The sequence below is a fragment of the Triticum dicoccoides genome, chromosome 6B (assembly GCF_002162155.2).
Source record: "Triticum dicoccoides isolate Atlit2015 ecotype Zavitan chromosome 6B, WEW_v2.0, whole genome shotgun sequence".
NCBI classification, from domain to species: domain Eukaryota; kingdom Viridiplantae; phylum Streptophyta; class Magnoliopsida; order Poales; family Poaceae; genus Triticum; species Triticum dicoccoides.
The window spans coordinates 89,910,117-89,918,232 of record NC_041391.1 but is presented as its reverse complement, the minus strand read 5'-3'; the positions used below and the strand labels follow the sequence as shown (position 1 = coordinate 89,918,232).

Here is an 8,116-nt window from a genome sequence, read left to right as displayed (position 1 = left end):
TAGTATCGTAAAATACCAGCAAACGAAAAAGAATTAAATGGAAACACAAAATTAAATGAAAAAGAAATCATAAAACTAAAAAAACCCCAAACATTATAGTACCGGTTGGTCTTACCAACCGGTACTAAAGGGCTCCAGGCCCCCGGAGCTGGCTCGTGCCACGTGGTTGCCTTTAGCAGGGGGGGGAGGGGGGCTTTAGTGCCCACACTTTAGTGCCGGTTATGGAACCTGCACTAAAGGGCCTTATGAACCGGTGTTATTGCCCGGTTCTGCACTAGTGAAATGGTGTCAAGTAGCTATTTTCGTTTATAGGAATATGACTTTATTCATTGTATAATAGCAACGTCATTTACAAGTTGTGATGAAATAAAGTTCGGGGATCTAAATCGCAAAAAACTGATGTTCTAGAATGGAAAGTAGCCTTTGCTCGGCTGTCAGCAACATGATTAGGGTTATAGAGTCCTAAGCGATCTATGGCGATTGGAGGAGTCCAATGCCGGTCCGGTCTCGTTGACTTGTATGACACAAATACCGATTTCCTTCTTGGAGAGCCCATAAACCAGGCTAGAGTCTGAGGCCCAATTAACACGGGAGGCTACGTCGGCCTGGATGGGTTGAGTTACGGTGTCCTGCGGCACCCCTGAGCCATGGCACCATGCTTGTTGAAATTGATCATGGGCACGATGGCGTTGGAGAACATGTCCATGATCGCCTTCATCCAAGTTGTTGCCTCGACGCTAGCTCTCGTGATGATGAGCGTGTCATCCGCGTATTGACTCAGGGACATGAGGCATCGTCGGCTAGGGGCTGTCGGGGTAGTGGATCCCGCGCAATGAACCGATGGAGAATGTCTGTGATGAGGAGGAAGAGGTAGGGAAGGATCGGTCGTATTGTCGCAGGCCCCTCTTGCAGCTAATTAGTTTGTAATTTAACATGTTAACAGAGCTGCCAATCTCCCAGCCCAATTGTGTGCGGAGCATTCTTGCTCGCTTTGGCCGAGTGGGGGTTGACCTAACCTAGCTTCTTCCTTCTTGGTCACTAGCCTCATGGGTGATGACTCCATGACCATCTTTATTTAATAAATGCTCTCAATTTCCGCAACAAAAAAGCAGACAAAAAATAGATGAGCCAAAATACAATATATCGTCTGAGTTATACATTATCCGAGGTTCACACCTCGTTCCAGTTGTGAAAGTTTGGGGCTGACACTAGAGTCGCTTGATCACACTTGCCAATCATGACATTCAATAACACTGAAGAACTCATTGCACAATCATGATTAGCAGACCAATGAACACAACATGTACGGGGAGAAACTTGGGAGCTCTTGGTCATTAATCTTTAACGGATTTGTGTACAAGATCAAGTGAGCTACTCGACACCCTTGTGTTTTTATTTATTTATCCAACTCTCCCAAAAGAAGATCATATATAGCCATCCATTCCTTAGTCCATAAGTAATCTTGCTTCTTAAGTTTGCTACACTCCTTGGTCATCAAGTTACTTCATCTCTCAAAGCTTATCTATGAGATATCTTGGAGCGGAAGGAACTTGCATCGCAAGTTTTCTTAGTAGTGAAGCAAACTTGCATGACAAGTTTTTTAGTAGTAAAATTTGCTTGTAGGGTAAGCTTGCTTAGCGGAGAAGGAAACTTGTATGGGAAGCTAGCTTAGCCAAGAAAACTTGTATGGTCATCTGTTTATTGACAAAATGTGTCTAGATACATCTGTATCTAGAGATGTATCCAGACAAATCTAAAACTACCTTTTTAGGAAGAATGGATTAGTGCTAAATGTTTGTATTACGGAATTAGCCGCATAATTACGTATTATAACACGTGGTTTCAAACAGTTCCAAATATATTTCGCCATATTAAAAAAAGATCGTCAATTGGCATGCGCATGCGTGCGTCCCTGTTAGGTGTGACCAGGTTCGCGTGTGGGTTTCTCTCAGCCGATGTATAAGTACAGCGTGAGACAGTAGGTGGAGAGACTGTGCGATGTACAACGTGAGACAGCGGGAGTAGTATGAACTGTCTTCATACACTCTGGACCCCAAATCCCAGCTTCTTTTGTTCGTTCTCTAGCCCCCAATTCCAATCTACTCCAGGAGTGTGATCTCAGGAGTGTGATCTCAAACCGAGATCGATCGACGATGGCATCGGAGCCAGTTGCGCTACTGGACGACGCCCTCGCAGAGGTCCTCCGGCGTCTCGCGCCGCACGTCCTGGCCGAGGCCCGGCAGGTCTGCAAGGCGTGGCGCGACGCCGTCGACAACCGCCTGCGCGGCAGCATGCTTTCGCGCTCGGTGCGTGGCATCTTCATCACCTTCACGGCGTGGCACTTCTCGTTCTCGGAGTTCTTCTCCCGCCCCTCGAGGGGCCCGGCGATCGACGGAGGGCTCTATTTCCTGCCGTACATGGACGTCAAGGTCACAGACCACTGCGAGGGCCTTTTGCTTTGCCGTGAGTCGAGCGACGGTGCACTGCCGCACCCGCGCGAGTACGTCGTCAACCCGGCCACCCGTCGGTGGGCGCGTTTGCCCAAACGCCCCTTGCCGCACATGCCAGGATTAGAATACACCGCCCACCTCGTGTTGGAGCCCGCCGTGTCGCCGCACTACCAGGTCTTTCTGATCCCACGCGTACCATGGCGACTGCCAGCCGATGGCGAATCCGACGACGACAACCCGTTGCTCAAATTGGAATGGCCTTCCTTGTCATACCTCATCCATGTGTTCTCGTCGGTGACTCAGCGATGGGACGAGACGACCTTCCTTCGGGAAGGGGAGGCTGCCGGGATCATCGCCGACATGCAGTCAAATTGGTGGTATGATCAGTCTCTTTATCGTGCTGTCTACTGGCAAAACGCACTCTACATCCATTGCCAACATAACTATCTTATGAGGTATCATACTGGCTCCCTCCTCGCTCGTCATTCTCCTTTAACAAATTATATATAACACCATGATTCACTCATGTTTATATTAATCTATTTTATCCGATTTTTTTATATTTGCAGGATGACCTTGTCAGATCACACATACATAGTAATTAAACTACCATGTGCCAAAATTAAAAAAAAAACTACCATGTGCCGGTGAATTGATAGCATATTCCAACCACCATCTCGGTAGGTCATCGCGAGGGGTGTATTGTGCAATACTTGATCGCTCGAATCGACTTCAGGTTTGGTACCTCAGTGAATCGTGCAGTCGAATAAAATGGGTGTTAAAACATAATACCCGTCTTAAGACCTTTGAGCATGACGACAATGCTCAACAACTTTGAAGACAATGGATCTTACAAAATGTTAACGCCCGTAAGGAGGGCCTTGAGCAGAAAGCCATAGTGGACGAGAAATATGACTATGACTGCAACTCTGACGAGGATAGCGTTCTTGACACTGAAGACGACGTTGAAGAGGTTGAAGACGTCCTTGAAGATGAAAACAACAAATATTATTCTTTCCTTGGATTTCATCCTTATAAAGAGGTTGTCTTCTTGAATTCATCAACATCTAGAGGACTAGCGTATGACTGGGTCAACTTAAAATTTCAGGACTTGGCCCGTTCATGGACATGGCCAGTTTATGGATTATTATATGGAAAGATAGACGCATCTTTTCCATATACGCCTTGCTGGATAAGCAAGTTTCCTGGAAACGAATTAGAATCTCTACTTGAAGATGAGAAGCTATCTAGGAGAAAGTTGGAACAGGAATCTCAACTTAAGGAGGAATCCAACTTTACCTACATGGGTGAGTACGAGCTGCGCAAGCACTCTGGGCACGCCAAGAGGGTCAAGGACTCCGCCGCCAAGGTTCGCAACAGACGCCACATCGCGGCTCGGTAGGAACCCATCATCACCGACATGAAGTCCCGGGGCGACGAAATTCAACCTTGGGAAGGCCACCACAGAACTAGTCACCGCCATAGTTGGATCCTACCTACTTGATTCGTTTCCTGAAAAAAAAAAGAGTAGGCATATGTGCAAATCAGATGTCGTAATGGTCGCTAGCTTCATTTATCGTGCCTTATTTTTCTTTGTCTATGTAATACCTTAATTTATAGTGTTGTTATTTTGGTTTGCCTTGTAAGACAATGTGACTTTGTTATTCCCGTTCTGGGACTTTGCTAATTTAAACCCGAGTGTTTCTTGTGACTTTCGAAACTAGGCATATGCAAGTAATTTTGGAAAATCAACTTGAAGACGACTCATATCGGAGGCCCTGCGTTGTAACTTGTTGGCTCAATGGAAAACAATGTTTTATACCATTTTTGTGTATCTTGCACTTTATTGGAGAAAGCTAACATTGTCCACCAGTAATTTTGAAGGACCCCAGGGCATATTTATTTATATACATAAAAAGTGAAATGTGTACATTCCCACTAGGAATTATTCACATGCTGTTTCTTTTCAGTAGTATGTGGATCCAGACTAGCAAAATGTCTCTTTTAACATAGTACAGACGCAAGTGCTCATACATACATGCATACACTCATCATCATTAACGCATACACGCACACCCTATCCCATGAGCACCTTCGAGAGACCGAGCCGGCATATCATCTTGAGATTTACAAAGTCACCGTTGGGGCCTCGTAGTCGACGGAAACATCTCCTCCCACTGGCGTGTCGCCGGAAATTCTGAAATAAATGCAGGAATAATGCGAGCACCAGGACTTGAACAGTGATGGACTGACGATACCACTGTTCCTCTAACCATCCAACCAACCACATGTTGGTTCGCCAGACTGGCAAAAGGTTAGGCGTTGTGAAAGTAATTAACAGTCATGATACATACATACAACCACGTTTGGCACCGAAGTTAGTGGGATGTGTTGTAATACAAATAGTAGCTCCCGGTAGTAGTGTGACCACGTTTGGCACCCAAGAGCCCGGAGGTGTGACCGCGTCGCCAGCACTAGTAGTGGCCGCGTCGTCCGCGACGGATGCGCGAGCCAGGGGGTGTGGGGCGTGGCAAGTGGCGAGTGAGTGAGTGGGCGTGGCGTGGCAATTCTGCACGCCCGTACAAGACTCCCACACCCCCGTGCATTGCCCAATGGCTCGAGGTGTTGCTTGAGGAAAAAAAAAGGCCATCGTTGCCGCAGGCGTTTGAGCGCCAGAACCACCATGTCCAGCCTCTTCTTCTTCCTTTTCTCTTCTTGGCTTTGTGCCAGCGAGAGTGAGCATCCAGGGAGGGAGCTTGGACGAGCTAGGGTTGAGGGAAATCCCAACAATTGGCATCAGAGCCTGTGTTGCGGGGGAGATCGCGACGATGTCACTCATGTCGTACGGTGACGGAGTGGGAAACAGGCTATATCTGCAGTGCCCAACGCTCACCGCTAACAACTACACTGTGTGGGCGATCAAGGTCGAGGCCAACCTCGACGCGCATGGGCTATGGGAGGCGGTGGCTCCGTCGGATGTGGCGGCGGCGGTTGACCCAAAGAAAAACAAGACGGCGCGGGCTTACCTGCTCAGCGTGCTCGCCGAAGACATCTTGCTGCAGGTTTCATCGAAGAAGACAGCGGCGGAGGTGTGGACGAGCCTCAAGGCATGATTCATTGGCGCGGATCGGGTCAGGGCGGCTCGGCTGTCCACGTTTCGCAGCGACTTCGACCAGCTGCGCATGGCGGACGTGAGTCACTGGACGCCTTCGCCGGTAGAATTGGAGGCATGGCGGCACGCTACGCGGGGTTAGGGACGACGCTCGATGATGCGGCAATGGTCAAGAAGCTGCTCGACACCGTGCCGGACTGCCTGTACGCGGCGGTGGCAGGCATCGAGCAGTTCTGTGACATGGAGACCATGCCGTTCGAGGAGGCACTGGGGCGGCTCAAGGCGTTCGAGGAGAGGACGCAGAGGCGCGCATAGGCCGGTGGCGAACGGGCTAGCGAGTAGCTCTTGTTCACTGCGGCTCAGTGGGCGGCGTCGACGCCAGGGAAACGGCGGTTTCAACGACGATGATGGCAGCAGCAGCACGGCGTCGCACAACGGAGGGAAGCGTTGTGGCCACTGCTACAACTGCGGGCAGCACAGACACTTCAAGCACGAGTGCACGTGGCCCCGGAAGGCAGAGGCGGCAGAGCGGGCGTTTCTTGCCAAAGTCGACGTCGAGGGGCCGACACTCTTCTAGGACATGGCTTAGGGGGGACTGTAAGGAAAATAAGCCACGGCCATGTGCCTGGGCATAGTCGGACTTGTGTCTAGGCTTAGTCCGACTAGTGTATAGGCGTGTGTGTGCGGTGAGCGTGTCGGACGCGAGTCCGTGGACGCGCCTAGTCCGTGGCTATGTGTGTGTGCGTGCTATGAGTCTGTTGGCAAAGAACCAGGAGATACGACCACGTCACCAGCACTGGTAGTGGCCGCGTTGGAGCGCGGCGGGTGCGCGAGCCAGGGGGTGCGGGACGTGGTGAGTGGGTGAGTGGGCGCGTTGTGGGCGTGGCGTGTGCGCGCGGGTATAAGACACCCCCACCACTGTGTGTTGCCCAATGGCTTGAGTCGTTGCTTGAGGAAAAAAAAGGCCGTCGTTGCGGCGGGCGTTCGAGCGCCAGAACCACCGTGTCCAGCTTCTTCTTCCTCATTTTCTCTTCTTGGGTTTGTGCCAGAGAGAGTGAGCGTCCAGAGAGCACTGGTGGAAAAACAGGCTTCCGTCCAGCCCCATAAGTCGCGAAGCTGTAGGAACCGCGACTAATGGGACCTTTAGTCGCGGTTCTGGAGGTGAACCGCGACCAAAGGCCTGGGCCCAGGGCGCTCGGTGGCCAGCTGGCGCACGTGAGGGTCTTTAGTCGCGGCTGGCCAGGACAACCGCGACTAAAGGCCTTCGGGCACCTTTAGTCACGGTTTGCCAGGCCAACCGCAACTAAAGCCCCTCCCCTATATATACCCATCCAGCAGCCAACACTTAGCCATTTGGAGCCATTCTCTTCACAAGTGGGTGTAGGTTTGCTTTTGGTTCCTCTTATGCACATAAGGTGTTTGATGAAATGCCCCAAGAGTATGAAACAAACATGACATGAAGTGTTGGAGCCACACTCCTCGATCGCGGTTAGCAACTTGATGAACCTTTGATGTGTCATTGATAAAATATGCATGTGTGCAGTTCATTGTTTAATTTATATTGTTTGTAGCTAGTTAGTTTAACAAATGCATGATGGTTAATTATATATTTTATATTATAATAATGCAGATGAATCGGCAATGGATGTACGGTAACCGACTCTCCGGCGAGTTCACTACGGGTTTGAAAGATTTCCTCTTAGTGGCTAATGCGAACAAGCAGGGGGGTTTTGTTATCTGTCCATGTGTTATCTGTAAGAATCAGAAGGGTTACTCTTCCTCAAGAGATGTTCACATGCATCTGCTTCGGCACGGTTTCATGCCAAGCTATAATTGTTGGACCAAGCATGGAGAAAGAGGGGTTATAATGGAAGAAGATGAAGAAGGGGATGATTTCATCGATGAAAGCTATCTTGCTCATTTCGGTGATACTTTCATGGAGGATGCTGAAGGTGAAGGGGAAGGTGAAGAAGAGGCACGTGATGATCCCGTTGATGATCTTGGTCGGACCATTGCTGATGCACGGAGACGCTGTGAAACTGAAAAGGAGAGGGAGAATTTGGATCGCATGTTAGAGGATCACAGAAAGACGCTGTACCCCGGATGCGATGATGGTCTGAAAAAGCTGGGCTGCACACTGGATTTGCTGAAATGGAAGGCAGAGGCAGGTGTAGCTGACTCGGCATTTGAAAACTTGCTGAAAATGTTGAAGAATATGTTTCCAAAGGATAACAAGTTGCCCGCCAGTACGTACGAAGCAAAGAAGGTTGTCTGCCCTCTAGGTTTAGAGGTTCTGAAGATACATGCATGCATCAACGACTGCATCCTCTACCGCGGTGAATACGAGAATTTGAATGAATGCCCGGTATGCACTGCATTGCGTTATAAGATCAGAGGCGATGACCCTGGTGACGATGTTGAGGGCCAGAAACCCAGGAAGAGGGTTCCCGCCAAGGTGATGTGGTATGCTCCTATAATACCACGGTTGAAACGTCTGTTCAGGAACAAAGAGCATGCCAAGTTGTTGCGATGGCACAAAGAGGACCGTAAGTCG

General features: G+C 49.6%; 1 pseudogene; it reads left to right on the top strand.

The window, feature by feature from the left end:
• Positions 1-2,009: 2,009 nt before the first annotated feature.
• LOC119320279 lies at positions 2,010-4,118 on the top strand (annotated as a pseudogene).
• The last annotated feature ends 3,998 nt before the right edge of the window (positions 4,119-8,116 follow it).